Raw genomic sequence first — 27,054 nt, forward strand, 5'->3', positions numbered from 1 at the left:
ATGAATAGATAGATTCACCAGAAGCAACAAAATAAAATGAAAAAAAAAAAAAAAAAAACCAAAAAAACAAAAAAAAACAATAACTAAGGTTTTGAAAAATTTCTTGCTCAGTCCATGAAACTACAAATTCAAAAAGCATTCATTATATGTTTGTATGTGAGGTGTCTAAAAATGAACCTTAAACTCAAGAATAATTAACTTTTCTTCTGGGTCAATCATCAGGTAACCATATTTGTAGTCTAAAAAAATGACAGTGATAGAACATAAGTTTTTTGACAAGAGAAAATAAACTTACATTCTTCTAGGAGTTTTTTCTTTTTTATAAGGACAGAAAATGATATCAAAAGCAGTTCAGAAATCAAATTTAGCTACATTATCTGAGAACTGATGATCTTGATAAAGATGTAAGATGTAAAAAGACTAAAAGCCTTGGAAAAAAAATACAATAACTGGAAGTCTTAAAATGTATTATAAAAAACACTTAAGTGTCAATATCTAACTAAAATGGCAATTATATTTGTAACATAAAAGGTAGCATATTTCAATAATTTATTATATTAGTTATAAGATAGTGTTCACTTTGACAGAGAAATACTCCTTTAATAATTTTATGACAGACAAATCTTTGATAGTTTTCTCTGCAAAGAGCCTGTGCTTTTTCTATAACCCATGTGAACTAACTGTAATCATGAGCTAATTAACATTGCCTAAGTTGTGTTTATTTTCATTTCTGGGAGAGCACTACATATAGTGTAGGCCTTTTCCAGTAGATCTAATATAATCAAATTTTGAGTGTTATGACCTATACCTATAAAAACCAAACAAACAAAAAACAAAGGAAAACCTGGTTTATTTTATATATTTAGACATATTTTTGTCTTACCACTTAAGCTAAAAAGGTCTAAGCGGTATAATTCTGATGTTATCACAACTTTTCAAAACTAATGTTTGTTATAACATACAAAATATGTATCTTAAATTAAGTCCTCCTATTATGTAGAAGAATTTAAGAGTTCATTTTATTATTTTCATACCTCACTGAGGATTAGCACTGATCAATTGATATTGGTCCTGAAAAAAATGGAACAGAATCCAGATGTTCTAATGCCAGCACAAGACCATCAAATGCTCTGAATTAAAATTTTAAGACAAAAACAACTTGACATTTTATATAGAAAAAAATAATTGTATCTGCTCTACCCAGATGAGGCTGACTTAAATATTATTTAAACTAAAGTTTTCCTTTTCTTGTAGGAGAGAGAGAAAAAGGAGGTGACTTCAGTTACCCTAGATGTTATCAAAGATGCAGACATCCAGAAAATAATCCTGAAATGACCCTTTGAAGATAACTTCTCTCTGTTGAGAGTATAGGGGTCTTTTGAAGGTAAGGAAACATGATAGGTATTAATAGATGCCTTCCTCCACTTCAGAGTTACTCTATCTGGGTCTCTCCTGAAATTAAATTCACAGTGGAAGCAGACTGTCACTTTTTAAAACAATTAATATTGAAGTCAGTTATGTTCTCTCTCATATTATGCATAATCTGAAAGACTAACTCAATAAGCAAAAAAAAATTTACTCCTCAGTCTGGAGTAGACAGAGAAGATTGGGAGGAGAAAAAGAGAGCAGATGTTCCTATTCCTGTTAATCCAGTCCAGTTTGTGTGCAAAGAGGAAAAAATGATGATGATAACAGGAAGAGAAACACATTTTTGAATGTAACTTAATGGATATAACCTCTCCATTTGAAGATGTTCAAACTTGTAGTTTAATCCCTCCGGTAAATGAACACCACATAGGTCATCACTCACCCTCCCCTTACCCTCTGTAAAATGGGGCAAAGAATCAGAAAAAAATGAAAATCTGTGTGTTGAAATAAAGAGAACTTATTATTATTTTCCTTTCTTTTCTGTCCTAATAATAATGATAATAGTACTACTACTAATAGTATAGGAATGGGGCCCAGGAGCATGCAACAACTTCAGAACCCAGGTACACTCACCTGCCAGCTTCTGAACTTGATTCACTGCTTAACTACTTCCCAGTGAAACCATACTCCAAGGGGTTTACTGTACTGAGAAAGCACCACCAATGCAACTAGCTCATAGAGTCTCTAAAACTATTTCACAGAGACTGTAGAAAACATGAAGAAAAAGCTGCCTACCAGGGAACACTGAGTCCATTTCACCATAACAGTAGAAGAGCACCCTTGATAATCTAGGCCTCAGACTCCCCTAGGAAAGCAATTAACCCCATCTGTCCTCATGCTTCCTATATAGCAAAGGTGGCAGATTTCAGTTAATAAGGGTGGAGCCAAGAGACCTTGTGGAATAGGCTCATCTACCTGGCTTCAGTGTTTTAAGGTCAATTGCTCTTTATTGCCAATAGAAACAACCTGACAAGGATCTTAGTGGTTAGAGTTGACCTAATGAATTAACTACAAGAGGTGTGTAAGGGTCATATTTTTTCTAGTTGTTCTGTTAGGAAAATTCGTACAGAGCCTGATAAAATAAGGTAAATAAACATAAATAAATAAAAGAAAAAAGAAAGTGATCTTAAAGACAACATTTCACTCACAGATTTTCATCTGTCTAGTCACGACTGATAAAGGCTATAGCAATCAGAATGACTTTTCTTGATATTAATGTTATTTAAATTTGTTTTTCTGAGATCTCTTCTTTATGCAGAACTTTTCAAAATCTAGCCCCATGACCTCTAACTACAGTATTTACTTTGGCTGCATATAAACTATCACGTAGAAGTGCCAGGATCCACACTCCATATTCAGGTCAAGGACTGGGCTGAAAGTTTTGGCTTTAGTTTGGTTACATGACTACATTGCTGTTGTGGTTTCTCCCCGTCAGCAGCTAAGCACCACACAGCCCTTTGCTCCCCCTCCCTCTCTGGGATGGTTAGAGAAATAGGAAAATAAAGCCTGTGGGTTGAGACAGAGACAGTATATTAAGACAGGAAAAACAAAACAAAACAAAACAAAACAAACAAACAAACAAACAAACAAAAACAATAATGATAATAGTACTGCTACTACTAATGTGCATGGAATAAGTGATGGACAATGCAATTGCTCACCACCCACTGACCGATGCCCAGCCTATGCTTGAGCCGTGGTCCCCCCACCATGGCCAGCTACCCCGTAATAATTGTTCAGCATGTTGCCGTATGGAATATCCCTTTGGCCACAGGTCAGCTGTCCTGGGTCTGTCCCCTCCCAACTCCTACTGCACCCCCAGCCTGCCCGCTGGCAGGACAGAGTGAAAAGCTGAAAATTCCTTGGCTTGGTGTAAGCACTGCTCTGCAACAATTAAAACGTCAGTGTGTTATCAACATTATTCTCATCCTAAATCCAAAACACAGCAGCATACCAGCTACTAGGAGGAAAATTAGGTCTATCCTAGCCGAAACCTGGACAAAACTCTCAAAATGGCTCTATAACTCAAGTCTCCTATGCCACAGACAAGCCTCCTACTACCAAGTTACTCAGAATGCTGGTGATGCCATAATGTTAGTTTCCTATTTATTTTTGTTTTGAAACAGCACCTAAGGGAGTAGACAGTTATCTGCTTCCCAGGTAAAGCCTCTTGTGGGCTTACTGGAGCATTTCAGGTCAACCAGAGAGTTAACCTGGAGAACTAAATAAACCACAGATACAGGATGAGAATATTTGTTGTTTGAGATTTAAGCAAAATCCAAAATACCTAAGCCTTGATTTCTGAAGTATATTATGTCTGTAATTACTAAATACACATAAAAATATTGTGTCAATCTAGTGAGATGTATGTAAACAAGAATATAAAGATGCTTTTATTAAAGAACATGTGTGGTCTATAGCCTGGGGGGAGGGGGGCAAGGGGGAAGACGTTTAAACAAACAAATAAATAAATAAATAACACAATGATTTCTCATACTTAATAAAATTTCTATTCCAATAACATTATATCTTATCTCAAAACTAATTTATATTTTTAGTGTTCATTGACAAAGAGTGCAGAAATGTTGTTTTCATTTTTTCACTGCTTCTACAAAAACTTAACCATGTTGTTTTTTGGTTTTTTTTTTTTATTTTAGATTTTCAGATAGCATAGCAGAAGTTTGAAAGCCATGCAGGATTCATATGCCTTTCTTGTAGGAAGAACGGTCAACCCGTAGGGGAAACAAAAGAATAACTGTGGAATTCCACTGCCATAAGAGGTATAGGTTGTCATGGGGATAGCCAAGACTGTCTGAAAGTGGTTCATTTTATTCAGCAGCAAGGATACCTTGCTGCAAGAATCTGGTGCTGGTATCATTAACATCTCTCTTTGTTTTCCAGCCATTACTGTTGGTTTTGAATTTTACACAAGTGTTTATATGAAATAAAGTTGCATGAATATCCTCTTTTCAAACCACTTTAATTTTTGTAGTACAACCTGTCAGAAATATGCAGATTCAGGATTTTGACAAAATTATTTGTTATGACTGAAAATGTATTTTATATTCTGTAAACAATGCAATATCACACAGAGTAAGCGAAACCAGAAAATGAAGTCTCACTCTTAAGCCTAAATAAATAAATAAATAAATAAATAAGTTCAATGGGTAAATCAGAAGAAAAAGCTGGAATGAGGGACAAGACAGGGAGGGGAAGCAGGTAGTGCTCACCTTTGCATGTTCCAGTTCTGAAAGATCAACTTCTCAAGTTTACAAGTTCAACTTGTATTTCTCTGACTCTTTTCGCGTTGCTTAGCAGTACATACACTGCTTGTACCATATATTTACATTCAGTCATTGTTGTGCATGTTCTGCACAAAAAAAAGATTTGGAATAGTAATAAATAACATTATTTTTTAATCACTGTGATAATCAATTAGAATGACCTGCAGTGAACAGATCCATCTCCATGTACAATAGTTCGTATCAGTCCCAACAAGGATAAAAGAAAGAGAGGAGAAAGAGAATGCTTAAAAAAAAGGGAAAAAAAGAATGCTTAGGCTTAGTTTAGAAGTTTGTGGCATTATAATTTCAGTTGGGAATAAAAAAAAACTCATAATACTTGTTTTGTTTTATATTATTTTATTTTAATGGTCATGGACAATTGCTTTCTCAGATATGAAATAGCAAGAAGAGATTTGGGGTAATTCTTGCAGGTTGTGCAAGTCTGGTCTATATTTGGTAGCTGCAGTGAAACTTGTTTTCTTCCTTAATCTCCCTGAAAGCACTGATTTTAAGATGACAGGTCTATGTAATGGGGAATACAAAAAGAAAGAGCATGTTGCAAACTGTGCTTTCTTATAAAGGCTGTGGAGTTTTAGAATGACTTTTAAAAAGTCTGGAAAGTAGACAGAAAAAAAAAAATAGAAGAATTTAAAACATTTAAAGCAGACGAGCTATGGGTCATACCAGGAGGCATCAGAGTCAGCAATTGGAGAGGAAAAAAAGAAAAAGGAAAAAAAAAAAAAAAAGTGGGATGGAGAATGAGGTAGAAATCAGTGGAATGATAAGACTGATGAGAAAGGGAAGGTGGGTAACCAGAGAGGGTGAAGAGCAGCAGGGGAGGGAAAATAGGAAAAAGAGATAAAGAAGGGGAAGAACCAGGAGAGGAAAAAGAAGCCTGACTGAGCAAAAGAAAAAAGAGATAAAAAAAAAAAATCAATTGCACAGTGCTAGAAGGGAGAAGACACTACAATGATACAAAAGCTGTAAAACCTATTCTGTAGGTTATATAAGAAAATACGAGAAATAAAGTGAGATAGACTCAAGGGAAAAAGATGAGATATCAGAAGGAAAGGGAAAAAGAAGCAATTAGGACAGCAGAAATTACACTGGTTTGAAAAGGCCAAGAGGATGGACTAGGGTACAGCAGCAGAGTCAGTCAAGTCTGAGATATCTTATTACTGATTAATGATTCTTGACTAAAGCCCTGTGAATTTTGTGTTTGAGCTATGGAAAAAAAAAAATCAGTTTAGTTAAAACATAATTCACTTAAAAAAAAAAAGAGAAAATTCTCAGCAGTGGCAAGAATGAATCTTGCATCAAGTGTATAATCATGCAGGTAATACAAGATGTATTTTTTTTCCCAAAGTATTTTATATGTTTTGTGTGACTATCTGCTATGATTACATAAACTGTTCCTTGGACTAAGGAACCTGAGGATTCACACTATCTTAGATACATGCTATAAATTAATTAATAATTGTTTTATTTCAAAAACAAGTTTTTAAACTCAGCAATTTTTTTCATGAAGTAGGCACTGACAACATCCCTTACACTCAAAATGAACATTTTAACTTGTGTGAGTTCTTGTGCCCCTTCCCTTCCCTTCCCTTCCCTTCCCTTCCCTTCCCTTCCCTTCCCTTCCCTTCCCTTCCCTTCCCTTCCCTTCCCTTCCCTTCCCTTCCCTTCCCTTCCCTTCCCTTCCCTTCCCTTCCCTTCCCTTCCCTTCCCTTCCCTTCCCTTCCCTTCCCTTCCCTTCCCTTCCCTTCCCTTCCCTTCCCTTCCCTTGTCCCAGAGATATTTAGCAAAATCACCTTCTACTTTCAAAGTGTCCCTTGTCAAGCTTTGTAAAACAATTAGGAAATAACAAATCCTTCACCAAAAGAAGGATCATGGCACAAACAAAATGAGAAAATATTGGTGTTTACAAGAATAACATCAGAGTACCTGAAAAATATAGGAGTGAATTCATCTTCAGAAATTGTAGGAATCTATTATTAAGAATTTACTTTTCTAGAAGCAAACCTAGATAAAAGATAGTGAAAAGCAGATTTTTTTTTTCTTTTTCAACCAATTGACTTGTGCCCATAAAAATATAATGTCAGCTGTCAAAATGTCAAGGTATTTGACTTTATAACAAATGAAGAGCATGTGAACGAGAATAAACCAAAAAAAAAAAAAAAAGAGAACATTGATTTGCATGTATTTGTCCTGTCCTCTAGTGAATCAGATGAAAATGGAAATGTTATGCAGCTTGGATGTTGCCGGAACCATGAATTATGTAAGACAAAAGAGATGAACATACAGGGAATTCCATTTTTACTTGTGCAATTCATGCTGCCACTAGAGTCCCCCAATGGAAATATTGTACCATAGCTAACCATTACTTCTTCTATATTCCACAAGTCAAGCCTTGCATTTCTGTTCCATTGCTGTAGGCAAGTAAGGTCCTTATTGTTCATTCTCCTTAGTCTACAGTGGTCTCAGGGCAAACCAATGTAGGCAGTACTTTGTGGTATCTTTAGTATTGCAAACACAGGTAAGTTTCTAATAAATGCTCAAATTATGGTTCACCACAGTAGGATTTTTGTGCAGAGCATAATGTAAACCACAGGTCTGATTAAAACATTGACAAAATGAAGATTCTGCAAAATGGCAATGAGCAGTACTGTCAAGTTTGTAAGGCAGATATTGAAAACTATGGCCTGTACATCTTTACAAGTTTCAACAATCACTCTTTTATTGAGCAAAGGATCAGAAAGAAAGAAGTTTGAAGCTGAAATGGTTACAAATAGTGAATATTCAAAGACATATCGTCAGTGAAGTATAATGCAGATGTAAAGGAAATAGGATACAAAAGAGAAAAGAGACCATCTGATGTCTCGTAGAAAGCAGGAGATGAAAACATAACATACGGCTAAGATTTAAAGTTAGAGTCCAATCTCAGTTGCACTGATGAAAATATGGGTTAAAACTTTTGGTGCTTGCATACAAAAGTCAGAATATACTTTACCAGTTGGAGATGATAAAGAGGAAGGTTAGCAGCAGGAGCAGATATTCACCTCAAACCAAATTAGAAGCAATTCTTCTCCGATAACCTGTACTCATTTCTAGAACAGGACTCCAACTGCAATAAAAATTTTTCTTCTCACAGAAGAAGAAAAGAAAGTACACAGGGAATAGAAAGTACAGGGAAACCCAGTGGATATGTTAGCAGGAAATATAGGAGAAAACAGAAAAAATATATAGGAGGAAAATGAAACTTTTATGATGACCCTAATAGAGAATCAATAAGATAAAAAGGATTGGTAAAGAAAAACAGTTGTAAAACAAAACAAAACAAAACAAAACAAAAAAAAACATGCAAAATGTACAGTTGCTGATTACAATAAGATGCTAAAATAACCTAAAATTGAAAAGTAAATTAAAAATGTGCAAAATATGAAGTCTTGTTGTGCTGGGTCTGTCTGGGATGGAGTCGCCTTTCCCTGCAGCAGCCCACACAGTGCTGTTCTTTGCACTCGTAGCTGGGACAGCACTGATATCACTCAAGTGTTGTGTCTATTGCTGCGTAGTGCTGGCACAGCATCAGGACTCCTTCTAAGCCCCCAAGAGCCAGCAGGCTGGAGGTTGGCAAGTGATGGGGAGGGGACATCGTCAGGGCAGCTGACCTAAACCAACCAAAGGGATATTCTATAACACCTGATGTCACACTCAGCGATAAAAAAGGGAGCTCTCGCAGGGGAGGGGACTGTTCCTTCTGAACAACCACTATGCGTTTTGAGGTCCTGCTTCCCAGCATGTGACCAAACATCGCTCATTGATGGGAAGTAGATATTTTTTTTTCCCTTCTATCTGTGCTCCACGTGTTTCTTTTTCTCCCCATTCCCTTTCCCTTTAATTAAATCTTTCTCATCTCTAACCTTGAGTTCTCTGTGTTGTATTTTCTCCCCTTTCCTCTCTGAGGAGAGAGGGAGTGAGAGAGCGGTTGTTGTAGAGCTCGGCTGCCCACCTGAGTAAAACCACCACACTTGTAAAGATGTCCACAGGAGTAAGCTGGCATGACAAGAAGATCTCGAGAGTAGTTGAAATTTATGTATGTATATGTCTATGTAGATAATGCTGGGAAATAGATATCTTAGTCTGAAAATGTACCAGAGACTAGAAACTAGGAAAAAAGTCAGAAACTGGTGAATTTTTTGGAGGAGAAAAAAAAAAAAAATAGTTAATGGAATGATGCTTAAGTATTTCAAGAAAAAATAAAATAAAATAAAATAAAATAAAATAAAATAAAATAAAATAAAATAAAATAAAATAAAATAAAATAAAAATATAAAAAATAAATGAAAATAAAAATGAGAAGAGCTACACAATGAGAAATTTCAGAATAAATAGTCTGGTAGGCTATGAAAGTGTCAGCTGTGCTGCAAGAAGGCACAGACATTGTGGTAGAACCTAAATACATGCTATGAGATAGTATGCAACTGGGAACTCTTATGAAAGAGCAGAGAAACCTTGCACCATAAATATAATTTCAAGTCTCAGTCTCTGACTGAAGCCCTGCTGGTATTGACAAAAGGCTTCACATACCCTCCCATGTTAAATCAAGGCCAAGAATAGTAGCTGCCTGGAAAGCAAAATATTAAAATTATAACTGGGGAGCAATTTATAGGAAAATGCGTAATTCTAGTGGCTAATGTAATGGTAGCTTCACAAGTAAAAAGTAGCCTCTAAAAAGTGAATATTTTCAGAGGAAAGCATTTGATGGTGTAATATCACTATATTACTATATGAATTGAGGGAAAAAAAAAAAAAAAGTTACACCCAGAGCCTTGGTCTGCACTTCTTCTCTACTGTAAATAAGTTTAACTTACAGTAAATCCCTCAATGTACACAAAATATCTACATAAGCAATTTGTGAATGTTTTCTCTAGTTTCAGCCCTTTAAGAGGGGGAGAAGAGCATAAAATGCAGCATTAAATGTCAAGCTTATCTGACATTTCCTTTTTTATTTTTCCAGTTATCTTATTTTTCAGTGAGTTTAATTCTCAGGAAAAAAGGCAGTCTGACAGCTTTGAAGCCTTAAGTATCTGTTTTAGCAAGGAAACTGTGTAGTGTCTACAATTAGAACAGAGCAAATAATTCACAAACAGTTTGGAAACTGTTAAATTAGGGAAGTTCATTTAGTGGTCATGATCATCTAAGTTTGGTGCAGAGGGTATAGATATCTGAGATAACATAGCAAGGGAGAAAACATCTAACTTCCATTGACTGGGTATCTTTCACACCTACATATTAATCCTATTAAAAAATGCCTAGGCATGTAATTATTTTATGAAGTTTTTGTTATTAAATCAACTAAAATTGTTAGTCTGTACCTTTTCCAAAAATTATTCTAGCACTTCAGTTCTCACCATTAAATATATACAATGGGAGCCTTGTAATTTGTAATATGGCAAATTCTTGTTTTCTGAGAAAGGCTCATCACTGACTGAGTCTCCTTCAGAGGACTGTCTAAACATGGCTTAACTGACCTTCAATGCATATAAGACGGCACCTTTAAATTCCAGTACACTTTTCTGTGTTTATGACTGTGTGATAAGAGAGAAGTGATAATTTTGCATTCTAGTGGATAAAAGCTTTTTTTTTTTTTCTTTTTTCTTTTTTCTTTTTTCTTCAATAAATTATGGCAACAGATTGAATTGTGTATATACTGTGTATGTCATTTATCTATTTCTAAGAACCTGTATATGGACCAATATCTCAGAGAGACAGTTTGCATGTTTTAATGCTAACACCCTGGAACTCGTTTAAAGTGGGCTTCTGTTCTTGGATGTGCCAACTGTACCTAAAATCTGCTTTGCAGTTAATCACCCAGAAAATTAGACACAGCACTGAAAAACTAGACTTTGACAATATTTTGGTATATAATAGCTTTTTTTTTTCTTTCTTTCTCTGTTAGAAATTTAAACATATCATTTTTACTGTGTCTGGTCCAACCATATTTAGCTCCACAGCCCTAATGCCACTGCTACCTCTATCTGTTAAAAAAGGAAGGAATCAGAGAGAAATGGATTCATTTTGCATATTCCAGTGAGCATAATTTTGCCCTGTGGGAAGCATTTAACAAAATGAGAAGCAGCCACTGTCACACCCTGCAGCACAGAAGCTGAAATTGAAGCTATCTCCATACAGAAAATTCTCATAGAATCTGTCCCTTCCTGTCTTCTTTGTGTCATTGATTCCAGATAATTACCATTGTGTGTCTATGTGTCTGTCTTTTATCAATCAGGTGGGCTTTGTTTCTATTTCTTTCAGATTTGGTTTGTTATTGTGAAGAATAAGAAGCTGAGGTTGCTCATAGCATTCAAACTGAATAAAGTTGGTAAAGATTCAAGCTGATGACAAGAAATTCTGCAGACCAACACTGCTGTCTTATTTTCTTGTTTTGATTTTTCTGTTATCTCTGGGATATTCTGCAGGTTGCATTTCAGTCAGACTCCCAAATACTGATGTCCATTTCCATCTTCTTTAAGTGTGTGCACTTTTCCTACAGTGTGCCCTCCAGTTCAAGGCAGAATAAAGGATTACTTAAGGCTCTGTAAAAGTTTGGGCTCTCTTGTATATTAAGTTCAGGTTACACTATCAATCAGCATGAACAAAATACTGTCCATGTTCCTACAGATATACAACTCCTTCTGAGTTTCAGAAAATCACGTTTTTACTTGTTTCTGATTAAAAACAAAACGAAACAACAACAACAACAACAACAAAAACACAAACAAACAAAAACAACATAAAAACAGTTATAGTCTACAAATGATTCTAAATATATGACAATTAAGTGGAAAATATTCTGTGAGTACAGAACTGAGTGGTGGCAGGAGGAACATCCACTTCTTACAAGCTAGATATTTACTCCTTCTTTTCTGTTCTTTCAACTAAGGTCAAGCACTTCAAAAGAAGGAGTTCAAATAGCTGAGATGGAGTGAGTAACAAACTGTGCATAATTAGAATGCTCTGTTTTGAACAGCTCCTATATATTTGACACAAGTGAATATTTATGGTATAAAAACATATTCTGTGTTGTGCAGCTCTACTGCTTGTCATACAGGTTTTCAGTATTTCACTTTACAGCATATATTTGCATTCAGAATTCATTATGCACACATCACAAACACTACACAACGGCTGAATTTAAGCAAGTCTGTTTCAGTACTTTTGGATCAGATACAGCTGGCAGACTAAAGTACAATGAAAGCAGCAAACCTCAGTGATAGCTGAGAAGCATATTCTGAAGCCTACAGACACTTCCAATTACAAGGTTTCCAAACAGTTCTTTAACTTACATAGCTGTTTTAGGGAGCCAATGTTTTTGCAAGTTTTAATGAACAGAGTCTTGCAAAAAATGTCAGTCATAGAGTAATAACAGGAAATTCTTCTTTTTCTCTTGTTTAGTGGCAATCTTTTTTAAAACATCAAAAAATAAATAAGGTACAATGAACTTTATTCATAAAGTATAAATAAATAAATAAATAAAATCTTCTTGCTTTTAGTATATGAAAATCTGCCTGTGTTTGCAATGATTTTTTTCTATGAAAATAATAAAACAGAAAGAATGTAAAATGGAAAAACTATCTGATCTAAATTTTCAAAAGCAATTACTGAGTAGGTCTGATTTAAATTTATACTTGAGAGAAACTGATGCTGAGCAGTCTAGCAACTTTTCAGAGCTCCAAAGGAACAACCAAAATCATTTGACATTTTGAGGAGGGAGAGAAGAATAAAATTGTGATTTTTTACTATAATGGACTGAAGCTATTTTTTTTTTCTGCCTATTTATTCCTCCGAGGAATTATAATAGTTCTGTTGAATGTCAGCACTTAATTTCACCTTGAATTAATTAATCCTGTTTTGTCAAATGATTTCGTTTTCTGCACTCCCCTCCTTTCTGCTCTTCTACTCAGCAATGTTCCAAGTCACAAAGCAGAGCCACTCAAAAGACCAGTGCTAAAAGGCAGCAACCAGCATCAAAATCAAAGGAAAATAAAATAAAAAATAAATGAAAGAGAATCAGAACTAAAAAAAAAAAAAATCCACAAGGTTTTCTAAAGCATTATTTGCTAATATAACATAACCCACAGAAACTTTGATATTAAATATCTGAGGAGTTATTTGACAAAAACAGGTGAGCAGTCCATATGAAAGGGTTACTAAAGGATTACCATGCTGAAAATAAATATGTGTTTAACTGCTTGTCCACAAGTATTTAACTACTTGTTAATGTCTCAGAAATACATATTAAGAAATAAAAAAATAAAAAGAAATAGGCAAAGTTGATGAGTTACTTTACCACACCAGATAGGGTGTTATGTTACCACACATATGCGTTTGTGGGATAGTTTACTGCAGGGGGGAAATCAAGCAGCATAAGACAACACAACAACTGAAAACTGGAAGAGAATATCCTTTCAGCCCATCTTTTCCAGGAAACATTCTGAGCTCATTGAAAATGACATTCATCCAGACTAGAAAATAATCACACTCTCCTATAAAGTCCAAATTGAAGGATTTATACACATGTATGGATCAGAAATGCCATTTCATATTATCTTTGCTAGGAAAGAAAAAAAAAAAAAAAAAAAAAAGTACATAATCACCCCAGAGCACACTAATTTTCCCACTGTCTAGTGGGCAGAAAAGAATCACACCTAAGTCAATATATCATCTCACACAACTACAAATGAGCAATTACAGTACCTTTTTTTCCTATGATATTCAGTGCACTGAGCAAATGGACAGCATAATAAAAAATATCTGGCAGCTGTCTTTAGACTCTCTTTCTCTCCAAGAGCCAGTGCAGGAAAGTTTTCATTGCAGAACAATGATAAAGAATGGTTTTAATGTACTAATGCAAAAGATGTATTTAATGAAGTTATGTCTCTTAAAAAGATCCTTAAGAAACTTTATTATTGCACAGAAAAAAAAAAAAAAAAAAAAAAAAAAAAAGAGAGAAAAGAGGAATTAATATTTTTCAACCATTTGGAATTATGAAAAACAAAACATTCCTGGCTATTTTAATTAGTGGAATAATATAATTTAATAGACAATGACAGTTAAAAACATCCATATCTTGGATTTAATACTGTAAACTACATTCCCCTATCTGGTTTGACAAATGTCAGATAAATAATGCAGTTTTATTTTATCTGAATATTGGCTTGCTATGAAACTATTGATTGTGATTTGCAAATAAGTCTTATGTCTCTTTGTGAAGTAGACTTATGCATAATGTGTTGTGTGCAGCATTTTAATTGTAGTGGTCATTGACATTGAAGACTGTGAAATAACCCTGGCATCTTTCCTTACCTAGCAATAGAAGATAATGTAGAATACGATTTTTGTTTGTTTGTTTCTTTTTTTTTTTTTCCTGAATCCCAAGAAGTTTGTTTAGAGAGCAAGTAGACAGAAACACATGTAAGGTTTGAAACTTGGAAGAAGAGCCTTATTTTTTTCAGTGTCCATGGCCTTGCTAAGTTTGCGATCTTGTGATCTCAAGCAATATAGTCCTGGCAAAGAGCAAAGTCAAGACACTGAACTTCCGAAGAACAAACTTCAAGCTATTTAAAGACCTAGCAGATGAGATACCCTGGAACACTGACCTTAGGAATAAAGGAGCTGAACAGAGCTGGCAACTCTTTAAGAATATTTTTCTTAGAGCACAAGAACGCATTGTATGCCCACTGTAAAAAAGTGGGCAGAGAGGGCAGAAAACCAGAATGGCTGGGCAAGGACCTGTTGGACTTTGCACAGGCAGTGGAAGCAGGGACATGTGGCCTAGGAAAAGTACAGGGATGCTGTCCAGATGTGCAGGGATGAAATCAGGAAAGCTAAGGTACGGATGGAACTGAGCTTAGCAAGGGATGTCTTGCTTGTCAGGGAGGGATTCTATAGGTACATTGCTCAGAAAAGAAGGGCCAAGGAGAGTGTGCACCCTCTGGTGGATGTGAAGGGTGAACAACAGACAATAGACATGGAGAAGGCTCAACAACTTCTTTGCCTCAGTTTTTACTGACAGTCAGGCTTCCCAACTCTTTCATTTCCCAGAACCCATAGATGAGAGCTGGGGGAGCAAAGTCCCTCACACTGTATGAGAAGAGCAGGTTCAAGACTACCTCGTGAAACTGAACAAGCACAAGTCTATGGGGCCTGATAACATGCATTCCAGAATCCTGAAGGAATTGGCTTATGGAGTTGCCAAGCCTCTCTTCATCATAGCTGAAAATTTCTGGCAGTCAGGTGAAGTCCCTGGTGACCGGAAAAAGGGAAATATCACACCCATTTTTAAAAAAAAGGTAGAAAGGAGGACCTGGGGAACTACATACATTGGGTGATCCTCACCTATGTGCAAGATCATGGAACAGATCCTCCGGGAAACAATGTCAAGGCACACAGAAGACAAAGAGGTGATCCAAGACAGAGTGGCTTCACCAAGAGCAAATCATTCCTGACCAACCTGGTGGCTATCTACAATGGAGTGAATACATCAGTTGACAAGGGAAGATGAAACAATGTTATCTAACTGGACTTCTGTAAGGATTTTGACCCAGTCCCACATGACATCCTGGTCTCCAAATTGGAGAGAGATGGGTTTGAAGGGTGGACCATTCAGTGGATAAGGAATTGGCTTGAAGGCCGCACCCAGAGAGTGGTGATCAATGGCTCTCTATCCAAATCAAAGCTGGTGATGAGTGGTGTATCTCAGGGGTCTGTCCTGGTTCTGGACAATTTAATGTCTTTATCATTGACATAGAAAGTGGGATTGAGTGCACCTAGCTCAAGAAGGATGTTGATCTGTTAGAACAGGTCCAGAGGAGGACCATGAAGATGATCAAGGGGCTGGAGCACCTTTCCTCCGAAGAAAGGCTGAGAGAGCTGGGGCTGTTCAGCTTAAAGAGAGAAAGCTCTGGGGTGACCTCATTCTATTATTCTATGATTCTATGACTTTATCTACTGGTGATATTGTGCTTTTCTCTATTCAATGTAAAATGGCTCCCTCCCACATACTAATTATAAAGATGTCCCTGTTTGAAGAAACCAAATATTTGTGATGTGGTGTGGTGTGGTTTCATTTGGTTTGATTTGGTTTGGTTTTTAACCATTGTTGAGCCAAATGCTCCATTGTTTTGGTTTTACTGATTTATTTATTCTTTTTTTTTTTTTTTTTTTTTTTTCCTACAATGATGGTGACAGAAGTTACATCTCTTTGGACTTGCCTAGAAACCAAGAAGTTGGTTATAGTAGCCATGGAGTACCAGGGGCAAAGGATTCTATTGCTAGAGCTTCTCCTGCCCTGGTTTACAGGCTAGACAGAGAGAGCAGTAACCCATCAGTCTCATATTCAGACCAAAATGAAAATGCTGTGTGTCCAGTTTCTGGAGAAGGTTAACAGCTTCTACAGCTTCCTGAGTTTTTCTCAGGTCAGTGTTAGGATTTATTTCATAGCTGACCAAAAGCCTGTGTTTTTCCCATGAGAAGGACAGTATGCTAGCATTGTCCTTTAGATTTCTAAAGCCTTCCTTTTAAAAGAGACAGTCTAGTTTGTTGTTGTTGTTTTTTGGTTGTTTCTTTGTTTGAATGCCACCAGAAGTCCACAGTAGTGACATTTCTGTTATGAGATTGCACATTGCCACAAGTTCATCATGCTTAAATGGATGGACTTAGAAAAGTGTCTTAGTCGTAATGCTTAAACTTTAGAATAACTAAGCCAGTTTTTTTTATTATTATTATTATTATTTTTTACATTGACAACCAGAATTTGACTATTATTAAACATAGTTAACAGTCTTAGGAATTGTTAATCATCTCGTATCTGTTTTCAACATATTCTGGAAAGCGTGATATGATACCTTCTTACTCAGCTAAGCAACGTAAAGATTTCTTGGGTACAACTATGCTGAAATCCTCCTTGTGTTAGGCACATGGAGATTACTTCTTTGATGACTTTTAATGTTGGAGATATTTACATTTGGCGTTTTTGATATTCCTTTATATCCAATCCACCTTGCCTACATGGGCTCATGAAATTACCAAACCAAATGGAAAGATTTCCTGAGCAAAATTCAGAATCTCTTAATGGATTAAATATCTGTACCACATATTTTAAAACTTTAGCAGTCTTCCTCTCTCTTCCTCTCTCACATACATATGCATACTCTAAAATCAACACTTAAAAATATCAGATCCATTTATGTGTGTATGAATAATCTGATTAAGTCAGTAAACTAGCCTATGTTATTTTTGATTTTATAAGATCATTTACTTTATAAACAATTAATTTAAGTAAGCATAGTTCAGATGGCTTAGTCATAAAATAATCTGACCCATTCCATAAGAACAACTGTAAAATTTTCCCCTTTTTATAGAAGATACAATATAGGTAACTGAATTGCTGATGTCATGTTCAAGAAGGATGATTCTCATCAAAATGTTGAAGTTTTTTTCTCAGATATGCAAGGCAGATCTCCACTCCAATATTATTCTTTCCCCATATGCACGAAACTTCAAAGGATTATGTATGAAAAAAAATAGAAGAATATCTTAATCAAGATCAGCCATGCACATCTTGAGAGCAGAGTTTGCATCCAAATGAGGACTGACTGAAAAGTGAAATGTTCATTATTATGACCAGGATTCTGTGGAAAATTGAGAAAGTAATTTATGCTGTCAAGTTAAAAAAAAAAAAAGAAAACGACAAAGCATTTGAGAATACATGAAAGGGAGCCCTCTTCTGTTGGCGTAGGAGAGGACTAGATAATGCAGGAGATAACCTATGAGTTAACTGTGCCTACACACACAGCCATAAGCAAGGAACAATATATATGATGAACTATCCTGAGAGATTTGTGTGTCTCCAGGTACAACTTTCAGAGTTGTAATTGCTTCCTCATTGCTACTCCGTAAGAGAGCCAAACCATATTGTCCTGCACTGATTTGCAGGCAGGTTAGAAGACACTTTAAAGCTGATGAAATCAAAAAACTCACAGTCCTCTCAACCAACTCTCTGTTCTTTTCCTTAATGCAAATATATAACATTTTGTTTTTCCTCAAGGAAGAAAAACAGGGAAAATCTGCTTTTCATAAGCATCTGTCAATTGGTTAATGGGAAATATAAACTGCTGTTGACATATGAGTGTGAGTATTTTTAACTGCAACACCTCAGAAAGACCCTTTCACTCTTGCTGAAGTTATGGAGTAATCTGACCAATTTAATTCACCTGAATTAATTAATTAATTGAATTAATTAATGAATCTGAATTAATTAATTCAGATTAGTCACTGAAGCAGAGTCACTGAGGCCATCTAACCATCTATGGCAGGAGCAATATATAGGCATAGCCTGTTGTCTTACCTCAGAGAATGGCTAATGAAGCAGGCCAGGAATCACAGAATCACAGAATTTCTAGGTTGGAAGAGACCTCAAGATCATCGAGTCCAACCTCTAACCTAACACTAACAGTCCCCACTAAACCATATCCCTAAGCTCTACATCTAAACGTCTTTTGAAGACTTCCAGGGATGGTGACTCCACCACCTCCCTGGGCAGCCCGTTCCAGTGCCTCACAACCCTTTCAGTAAAGAAATTCTTCCTAACATCTAACCTAAAACTCCCCTGGCGTAACTTTAGCCCATTCCCCCTCGTCCTGTCACCAGGCACATGGGAGAACAGGCCAACCCCCACCTCTCTATAGCCTCCTTTAATGTACTTATACATAGCAATAAGGTCACCCCTGAGCCTCCTCTTCTCTAGGCTGAACAAGCCCAGCTCCTTCAGCCGCTCCTCATAGGACTTGCTCTCCAGGCCCCTCACCAGCTTCGTCGCCCTTCTTTGGACCCGCTCAAGCACCTCGATGTCCTTCTTGTAGCGAGGGGCCCAAAACTGAACACAGTACTCGAGGTGCGGCCTCACCAGAGCCGAGTACAGGGGGACGATCACCTCCCTAGCCCTGCTGGTCACAGTGTTTCTGATACAAGCCAGGATGCCGTTGGCCTTCTTGGCCACCTGAGCACACTGCTGGCTCATATTCAGCCGACTGTCCACCATCACTCCCAGGTCCTTCTCTGCCTGGCAGCTCTCCAACCATTCCTCTCCCAGCCTGTAGTTCTGCTTGGGGTTATTGCGCCCCAGGTGCAGGACCCGGCACTTGGCCTTGTTGAACTTCATACAGTTGACCTCAGCCCATCGGTGCAGCCTATCCAGATCCTCCTGCAGAGCCTTCCTACCCTCAAGCAGATCGACACACGCACCTAGCTTGGTGTCATCTGCGAACTTACTGAGGGTGCACTCAATAAAGGAATGCAGCTTATGCTCCTGGAAGAGTAGGGAGGAATAGTTAAAGCCTGACGGTTAGTATTTAAATAGTTATTTTAAGAAATTCAGAATGAAAGGAGATGCAATTAGTGTGCAATTTAAGATGAACAACATGTATACATGCATGAAGATATATGCCTACCCTGTGGTAGCCACACTACAGTCAGGTTAGAAAAAACAAACAATGACAACAATAAAAAAGGGAAAAATATTAAGCCTAGTTCTTTAAACAATTAAAGTATTTATGCCCTTTGGCCCTGTGTTCAGCTGAATTCAATTTAACAGGTATTCCATACCAAGAGACCATCTGCTAAGCAAAATGTAACCAATCTCTGTTTTAAAAGCATGACAAAAATCCCTCTTTCTATACTGGGACTTTTAACATAAACAAGGGCATCTTTTGTCCTTTCTTCTCACCCATGAGGAGTAAGAATGAATTATCTCTTCTTAAAATAATATAACCAATAGAGGTTGAAGGCATATAGGTAAACCCCACTGATGTCCAGAGACTTGGAATATGGAGGTCTCTCATTATAGCCAAGAAGCAGTGAAATGTGACATTTAGTGCTGTGGATGTGCATTAGGAGAGGGCATACACACAGCAGAGCTTCACTGCATGTTAGGGTTACATAAACTTTTTGTGACAACCCATACCCAATGATGAAATAGGAAGTGACATCTTAGGTAACAGACATCATAAAGGAAAAATATGTAGAAAAAGCAGCTGTTCTCCCACTGCTATCTCATCCTTCTTCTGCCAATCATAAACCTTTCTTCCTTTTTATTTCAGAAATACATTAATTTTATATTAACCACATTAAATTATCTTCTGATAAGTAAACAAAAGATTAAGCAAAGAAAACGCACGCATCTGGATGAGCTACAGAAAAATTGGGAAAAATAAATAAATAAATAAATTAACCCTAATTTAAAATCACTTGAAAATCCAAGAAGCCCACTCCAAAACTCATTAAATATAGTGTATGTAACCTGGTCATTCAGCACTTTTCCAGATTTTTTAAGTTAATCTTTCATTTAATGTTTTATTTCATGTTGCTAGGACAACTGTCTTGAAAGTTCAGTGAATAGGATACTGTTATATAAGATTTACAAGCCTTTGTGCCTCTGCTTTTTAAGTCCCTTTCCATTTTGTGCTCAGATTTTCTCTTGCACTCTTGTCCTGAAAATAAATTTAATAACATTTACCATCCCTGTAGTTTCTAGTTGGACTGCTGGGGGTAGGTGTTATGCTGTGGTGAATACAGCTCAAATATCACATCCTTATTTGTTCTATAGTGTTAATTGCAAATATAAAAAGGCAGGGAAAGGAGTAGTGGTTTCTCAGTAAGGTCATATACTTTCCCTAATAGCACAGTGGATATCCTGCTTTGTACTCAAGTGTGTCTGAGAAACCTGCACTGACTAATTGTCCCAGGTTACTTGCAACTGTTTAGCTAATGAAAATGGGGCACTGTGTTCAACTGATGCTGAAAACAGAAACAAAACCAAAGAAGCAAACAAAGAGACAACAACATGTAAAACAAAGCCAAGTTAATGACTTCAGTCCATTAAAGATAGTAGTTTTCCATTACAGTTATTATATATTTAAAAATGAATAGGAAAATCTTTAAAAAAATGGGGAGAGGAGGAAGGAGGAAGGATGCTGAAGGAAAATGTTTTCTGCCTCAAAGTGTCATAGTAACTACTCACTAAACATTTCTGGAAGATTCAGTGCTGCACTTCACTGCTAAAATTCTTGTATGAAAGAGCCAGTACTTGAGGGAGCATATCAGACTCCAAGCCATCAACTTTCTTCGGCCCCTCTACTGTGACTGTGAATTGTGGTGATAATATTTCTATTTGTGATACAGAAGCTCAACTCTTGGACAAGTCACAAACTCACACAATGCATCTCACAGCTTCTTTTGTACTGCTCTGTTGAGAAACCAGAGAAGGCAGATTGTAACTCAATTCTGAATTCATCTCAGACGAAACATGAGTAGTCAAAACATCCCATTTTTGGGATGGGCCTGAGACTAATAAAAGTATCTTAAAGAGGTATTGTGCATTGTGAACCATAACAAGTGTGTCCTTTTCCTATACCCTCATCAACTTCTACTGTGCTGAAGACATATGGACTTCAGCAAAGAATAAAGGACTTTTAGTCTTTCAACAGTCATACTTTAGAATTTTTCTGTGGTTCTTACCACAGAAGTATAATCTGGAAGGTACCTTATTCACTGTTGATGTAGGATATGGAGTTTCTGATGCTTTTTTTCCCCTCACTGTTGCTGATGCAACATCATATCACAGATGGCAGGAGATAAGGATGTACATCAACAGAATGTTGTTGATATTCCTCTTGTAAGACTTTCAACATTCACTGGTGTAGAAGGAGTGGAGATACTTTCTTTACTAAGAAGTTGTTTCTACAAACTTGAATGGAACATCTCCTGTCCATCTCAGAGCAAGCGTTCCTACTGGGAAACAGAAGAACCACTTTTCTGCACGTTGCAATGAAATCTGGGTCAGAGACATCTTATGTTCTGATTTCAGTAGAAATAAAACCTTGATGTGTAGGCAGAAAACAATTCACAATCTGCTCCAATACCTCTGGGCAGTGAAAACAAACTTCACAACCCAACACAGTGTACAAACCCATTGCATTTAGCCAGAAGCTAAATACCTAAATTGCGTACTCACTAAATGCCTAGTGAGTACGCAATGCAATAGACTCTGCTGTAGCCAGAAAGACTACATGTTTAAATACTGTTGTCCATGCTGGAATGCTCGGTGGCTAGGTTATTTCCCATTAAGTATCTCTTATTCCATATTTTATTCAAAAGGTTATTAGTGAATTTTGACAACATCGTATGAAACCTATCTGAATAGTATGTAAATGCCAAAATGGGTAACCTCTTGCATTGGTGAATTTCAGCAAATTAAACCAAGGAATTCTGTGTCTTTGGGAACCTAACAACCCACATTGACCACTCACAATGGGTTTAATAATACTGCCCAGTAAAATTTTGATGTAAATAACATAGCAATTTACAGTAAAAAGCAACCCACTTTAAAGACTTCTACATTCACATCAGGTCATGTAGCAAAATATTCTGCATCTGTAAAGATAGAAGGATGCATCTGAAAAGACTCAGTAGTCTGGAAATTTTTCATGCTCAGAACTTCCATGAAATAAAATGAGATTTCCAAAGGAGGGGTTTGTAGAATAGACCTATAATCTTATTTAATCTTGTGTAGGAACTAAAAAGCTTCATTTCTCTGGTGATATTTCTTGCTCATTTATGCATTAATTAGCTAATTGCCTTTATAAGTTTTCACCTGGTGGACATTAGATCTGCCCAACATTGTAACACCCCACACTTAAAATGTATTTGTCCTTTTCCCCTCACTTTCATCTCTTATCTGGTTTATCCTGGGATGTTCCTGAAGTAAAACAGGAAATCTGCCAACAGTTTAATTTCCTCATGGAGTGTTCTGAAATTGAAATTGCATGTTTTGCCAAGTGGTGACAATGTCTTCCCTTTAAGACAACAGAGTGTATTTTTTTAATTTCTTAGAACTACAGAAGCAAAGTTTTACTTTTTAACATGGATCATGTCACTTCATATGCATTAGTCTATTCTGAAAACATGCTGTTCATACGACCTCTTGGCACCAGGTAACTAATAAACTGTGCCTGTTTGGGATTACTGGCTCCAGCTATAATTTTTATCTTGACTAATTATGTTTTCTATCTTCCATGCCATTATCAATTTTATAAGAGGAGAGTTTTTATAACAATGTTCCATACAGTCAAGGAACAAATTGATTACTAGAAATCTGGAGGACAATCTTTTTGAAAATGAGAGCAATACAGTGATTACATATATACACAGATGCTATTCTGGGTCATCGTGTATGAAATACGCTACATATTAACCTTCATTTATTCCTTTGCCTGATCCTTTGATTTCCAAACTTGCTTGGAGCATCAGACCCCTCTCCCCAGTCCTTTTCAAGCCCATGATCTACTGAGTTATTTTACTTGGGATTCCAGCCTCCCTTTCATGTCAAGAATTCCATCAGGATCTCCTCCCTCTGTCTTTTTTCCAGAAAAAGAAAAAAAAAAAATTGAAAACATAGAGATTTCCATCCTCTTACTGGTATGATGAGATGTAAATATATATTTTTATATTCTCTCATTTAAACTGTGAGTAACTTTAATGGAATTTGATTTCTCTCCCAAACTAAAGTCCTGCTCTATATTTGCTTTGTCAATAAAGCATATTTCACTCATTTGCTGAACTCAGCCATGTAATTTTTTTTCCTGAATATTTAGTCCAAACAAAATGCATCATGGGTGATGCACTGAGAACGTGTATTTGTTTATTAATACATCAAGGTAAGGAGGCTTTTTATCCATCCTATTAGATTTTATGGCAACCTTTGACATTTGTTTCAGATAAATTATTTTGCTACTAGAACTTGCTTTCTCTTCAGACATTTTAAGCAGGCATGTTCCATTCCAAATTCATGATCAGTTAACCAAAAGAAATTCAGACACACAGCACCCAAATAACAATTGTCCTTACTTCAGGCATTTTCACTGTCTTTAATCTTTAGTCTAAAAGCTTCTCTCAAATCACCTCTTTCAAATGAGGAACTTAGTAATATTTCAGTGTGGCACTCCTTGAAGAGCTTTACTTCTTTGGGCTTCATCACCTTTATATGTGGTTGCCAATGTTCTGACTCACTACAATTCATATTTATATCCTGTTAAAACAGACTAATATTATAATCTAATTACTTATCAATATGCAATTTAGTGCTTCTTTTTTTTATATGCTGCATAGAGATCCAGACAAGAAGATGAAAATTTGAAACACAGATCTATAACTGTTAAAATGCATCTAATTGAAGCACATTGTAATACTAATACTTTACATGAATTGAAATTAAATTGTGTTTACACGTCAACTCTTAAATTAAAGGTGAGAAGATATACAACGAATGTATTAGCACTCCTTGAAGAAAGCGTTTAATATTGAAAAGGTGGAAAAAAAGGCATCTGATTGTAAGATACTCACAAGAATTTTTGGTGGGTGTTGGAACTAAACAGACATAGAAAAAAAAACATCTGCTTTTGATAAATGCTGAATTTTTAGAAGTGGAGTTGTTACTCCCAACAAGAACAATTTTAAGTCATCAATTTCCAACACTGTTTCATGAAATTATAAAGAAAAAAATTAAAAAATAATAAAAAAAAAAAAGAAAGAAAAAAAAAAAAGAAAAAGAAAAGAAAGAAGAGAATAGCTCTAGAAGGATATTGAAGGCTCAATAATCTGTGTTATTAATTTGAACCTAATATCACCCTAAGCAAGACAAATGCCCAAAGGTTATTCATTTTCATAAAAGATAGGAAGAAGCAATTGAATATTTCTGAACAAGAGATTATGCCTAGTGATTATTATTATTATTTTTTAATGAAAATTCTGTCTACATTTTGGTTGAAATTTAACACCATTGCATGGTTTATGCCAGACAAGGCAAGGATTTACAGCATCAGCAATATGTGAAACAACTACATTTTTAAGATTATGTCTCCGGTGTATGACAAATGATGATTTCAACATCCATAACACCAGTGCTTTTGTGTTCAGGAGTGGTGCAGCACCTTGTAAGATCTAGATATTACAAGTAGAGATGAAAGAGCAGCAACCGAACTGATAGTAGACATGTTGCAATGATCAAAAGCCATTTGTAATGTCTGTAAAATGCCAGTGTTCCCACATTTACCAACTCTATCTCTGTAAAATCTATGAGGAGATAGGCTCACATTTTACTTGTCTTTACCTGTTTTATTTTTCCCTAATTGAAATTGAATAAGCACTAGCTAAGATGAGGAAGAAGCATGATCAGTTTTATTTATGGTATGAACTAACTCACTGGGGTGATCACATTTTCTTAAAATATAGTAAGCATTGAGTTCTTAAGTACAGGTTTTTTTTCATAGGACAGATAATAGCTGTTGTTGCTATTGATTTGTAGCCACCACTGGTGAAGACAAAAGATGTCTCTGGTCAGTGCTATTCTGGACTATAAAATAGAGACATTTCAAAGCTGCTGAATTACTTAGCATAATGTCTCAGTGAGACAAGGAAGTTGCTGCCTAATACCAGACATGCTCCTGATTTTTTTATTCTGTTCAGGAAATGTGTTGAGATTAAGACTACTCAAGAATCTTTAGTTTATTAAGGAATATCAACATGGAGCTGAACAATTACTTTTTATACAACATGTAGTTTAGTATAATGAACTGAATTTTAGTATCAAATCAGTAGTAGTTCTTGAGTTGATATGTGTAAGTAAAATAAACTAGCTAAGTAAACTGAATTTGTTTGTGAATAAATTTGTGTGGGACTCAGCTTTGGATTAAGACATCTAAATATAGTTCCCCAAATGAAGTGAAATCAGTGGCCTAAACACAAGCTTCCTGTACCACCTGAGATTCTCTAGGGTATACTGTACATCACAGCAGAGCTATCAGATATGATGCATGACTTATAGAAGACCTGCAAGACTGTAGTAGGAACTGAAGAACAGGCACAATACTACCCTGGCACAAAATAATGACTCATGATAACTTGCATTTAGGCAGATGAATTCCACGCTATCTTTGTATGTTGCCATTTGAGAGTAAAATAGTTTGGTTCATTTGTCTCCACTTGGATCTCTAGTGTGATCTGAGATGCTTAAGAGTACCCAGCCTGGCCTTCTGACAAGGTACTGGATATAAGCCATGCATTTATTAGTATTATGACTAATGTAGTCCAGAACTGCTAAAATGTTGCTCAGCTCAAAGCAGATACTCCTGTTTGGTCAGCTGTATAACTCTATGGTTTCCTGGCTTTAGTATCCAAAGACTTGTTGTTTGCATCTACTTAGACATCTGGTTCTCCTTTACATGTTTTAGAGCATCTGAGAAATCTGCCTCAGTCTGCAGACAAGACAGGATATATATCCTGCCCATGGCTCTCTGGAATGACAGCTGGAGATGAGTCATAAGTTAATCTATACACTTGTGCATCTCAGATGGCAGCGGGTGTCTGTGAACAGATAATTTAATCAAGAAAAACAACCAAACCAAACAAACAAACAAACAAACAACAACAACAACAAAAAAAAACAACAGTTGAACTGGTTACTAGCTAACCAAGAAAGCTAGTAAAACAAACTATAGTGCTCACAATTATGTGCCTGTGCTTTCTATTTTTCCCTTTTCTCTATGCAAAACTTACATTAATTTTCAGCTTGACACATACCTTGTACTACCATAAAGCAAAATTTTGTTGATCAAGTACCTTTGAATAATTAAGCTTTTGTTTGTTTGCTTGTTTCATTTTGTTTTGCTTTGTTTTTTTTTTTTTTTTCCCCTTTGGCAACAAAACAGGGAGACAAGAACCTCTAAAATTAGCTAAAGCAGTCATATGTGTCAACGTTGTGGCTACCTCTGATTGTTTGTCTCTGAGCCATCAGAGTGACTATAAGATATTTTGCTTTATCTTTTGCCATACAGCCATATAATGTTTGCCATATAACATTGTAACTATACAGAAGAAAATCATGAGCCTCAGGCAGCACCAAAGAACCTGGTCTTGCATTAATGAGACTTCAGTTATGTGGCCATTGAATTAACCTTGAGTAGGAGCAATAAGAGCAAGGCCAGAGAGATATCAAGCAGTTAACTGTTTAATGTGGAGAATCACCACAAAGCAATTTGTTTTCATTACATGTGGGCTACCCATTTTTTATAACTTGCAGCACTGAGAGAAATGCAACAATCTATAAAAGCATTAACAACTGTCATGCAAGAGTAATGTTTTTGAAAAGTGCTGTTACAGTTTCTCTTAGAAGGAGAAAAATATAGACAATCCAAAAAATCTGTGTCAAAGTTTTGGGAGACTTAGCGTT

The 27,054-nt window shown here is 36.1% G+C and overlaps 1 long non-coding RNA gene across 1 annotated transcript; it reads right to left on the reverse strand.

Annotated features, from left to right (window-relative positions):
- Positions 1-994: 994 nt before the first annotated feature.
- On the reverse strand, positions 995-2,234 carry LOC110352002 (uncharacterized). The gene is made up of 3 exons (XR_002400290.4): positions 2,164-2,234; positions 2,002-2,073; positions 995-1,071 (listed from the first exon to the last, which is right to left on the reverse strand). It is a non-coding gene; the product is annotated as an uncharacterized lncRNA (long non-coding RNA).
- Positions 2,235-27,054: the final 24,820 nt, after the last annotated feature.

This window comes from Anas platyrhynchos, chromosome 2 (genome assembly GCF_047663525.1).
Source record: "Anas platyrhynchos isolate ZD024472 breed Pekin duck chromosome 2, IASCAAS_PekinDuck_T2T, whole genome shotgun sequence".
NCBI classification, from domain to species: Eukaryota; Metazoa; Chordata; class Aves; order Anseriformes; family Anatidae; genus Anas; species Anas platyrhynchos.